Raw genomic sequence first — 2,504 nt, forward strand, 5'->3', positions numbered from 1 at the left:
TGGGGGATAATGATGGAGTGTGGCGGTGTTTGTAACGTGAGGTCCTTTTGAAATTTTAACGACTCTGAGGGCAAGGTTAGAAAATAAAGGGTTTTTTGCTGCTAAATGAAAGCTCGTCTGGAAAGAAAGTCGTCTTTTAGAAGATTGATGCCATTGAAAGTCGGTTTTAGTAGGTGAGCTCCTCAGGAGCCCGGAAAATTTTTTTCCAATTGATTAAATGCCAGCTTAATCAGAACTGTTTACACAACTGTAGCATAATGAAAGAGCAACATTTTTAGCATAGTAGATGGGTGAAAATGGGCCACTGTAAGACTGAAAATATGACAAAGACAACACACCAAAGTACTAATTAAGCTGCTTAATTGGGAAAATAATAATGTCCTTTTCAGGTGTACACTAGCACCTCCCATTTCTCAAATATATGAACACGTACAGGTCTAAGGAAAGTCAATGTTATGTAAGATGTCAAAGTAAGCCTTCTGTCTGTGCATAATCATAAGGGGTTTCTTCCTTTTATTCACTGCTAAATGTGTGGCTCCTGGAGTTGCAAAATGTGGTATGTCATCTACGTTGGCTAACACTGTTTCTTTTGTGCAAACAACACCTTCAGTCACTGGAACCAAGCTCATCTTTGAGAAGATGATCCCCCCCACCCTGGATGTAGTCCTGTTCAGGCCTTTCGATGAGTTAAGCCTGTATATAAAAATATGTCTCAGAAGAAACGTGAATGCAAGCCAAGAGAGTAACCACTGCCTCCCAGCCTATATACTCATTTTCGGGTACAGGAGCGGCATTACTCTTATTTTTGTTTTAGCTAGGGTTTGCCTTTTTTGAACATCCTTAGCACCTAATTTAGTCATAAATTTGATTTAGACTGGCCAAAAAGCCTAAGTTTTTAAAGTTAAATATGCAGGATTGTGTAGCTACATGAGCTACTGATGTTCTGTTAAACGCTGCTGAGGCAGTAATTGATGTCATATGAACGTGCAGTTCATCAGTTCGGCTTTCTCCAAACTTGAAGGAGTATTATGGGAAAGCTCTAAAGAGAAAGTAGTACTTTAAACCTCGTGATAGAAGGACAGTGTCGTTCTCTGAACTACTTAATTACTGCTTAAGTTATTTTCCTGTTACAAAAAGCTGAAACTGAAACGCTTTGGGGGAAAAATCCTGCTGACTGTTTTCTGCTGAGTCATTCCACTGGTTTACCAGAAGCATTTCACCAACACTGCAATACAACTCGCGCCAATCGCAATCAAATCTCCTTTTGTTCATGAGCTCAGAATCTGAATTGCCCTTTTCAAGGTAGAAATAAAATATAGTAAAATGTGGGACACCTGGGATTTGTCTGTAATAGCAATTGGTACCAATTTCAATCAATCTCCATTCAGTCTTCTAAACGTATTCTCAATGTATTAGTAATGTATATTGCTAATATGAATCCACTTACCTTATTTCACCCTTTCTATAATTTTTTTTTCCTCCGAAAGCTCTGTAGAAGGGACAGATGCTCAGAACATCGGCATTCTTCTAATGGAGCGAGTCAGAGCATGCAAGCCGGTGACAGATTATTCTGAATATTCACGTAGTTGAGGTGTGACATTTCAAATTGACAGTTCTGGTTTTGTGGTCAGATCTCAGGAATCCCAACAGTGGAATTTTTTGTTTGCTTGTTGGGTTTTGTTGGGTTTTATTTTCCTAACAGCCAACCCGATTCTGGTCTCCGTTTGGCAAGCATTTCAGAAACAGCTGGTACATGACCATATGCCGTGCTGGCACCGCTGTGAGCTTATTTCCCACTTGTCCTCCTGGTCAATCAGAGCTGCTCCATGTGCTGAAGGACAGCTGGTCCCTTGGCATGTGAAGCAGCTAATGAACTTTTCCTCCAAAAAGGCATAGGGATAGAGCATGCTAACTCCGATCAGAGGCTGTTCCTTTCTGAACTGCTATCAAAGATGGAAGTTCTCTGTGAGAACTCTGTTTGTTGCCCCTGTATGACAGCCTGCACACAGCAAGAACAACTAGGTGGGTGTGCATTGTAGGTGACAGCACTTGTTTGGAAAATCAAGGCTACATGATCTGTGTTGAAAAGAATGCTAAACCACATCTGAGTGACTGATGGGTTTGTGCTTTTAGCTGTCAGCCTCAGCAAGTACCACTGTTTCCCTTTTTTATTCTGACCCCTGCTGGAAAGGGTCTCCAATAAATTTCTAAAAAATGTATCAATTTCACCATATTTTTTTTTTTCCTCTTAAGGAACATATTGCAGGAGGAATTGCACAGCAGTTCAGTATTACATAGCCACAGCTTGTAAGTGTTTTACTGCCAGCCATCCATCTTACTTCCTTAAAATTGGTCAGTTTATAATATTCCCTAAAATTTCCTGCTAGGTGCAATAAAAAATCCCTGATTTTCCCTGAGCAGGCATTCTGTATCAGTTAACTTTGAAAGTCATGATAACCAATCATTAGACACTCCTCTATTGTTCACACTTCATAAACTGTTCG

Source organism: Pygoscelis adeliae, unplaced genomic scaffold (assembly GCF_000699105.1).
Source record: "Pygoscelis adeliae isolate BGI_AS28 unplaced genomic scaffold, ASM69910v1 Scaffold66, whole genome shotgun sequence".
NCBI lineage: Eukaryota > Metazoa > Chordata > Aves > Sphenisciformes > Spheniscidae > Pygoscelis > Pygoscelis adeliae.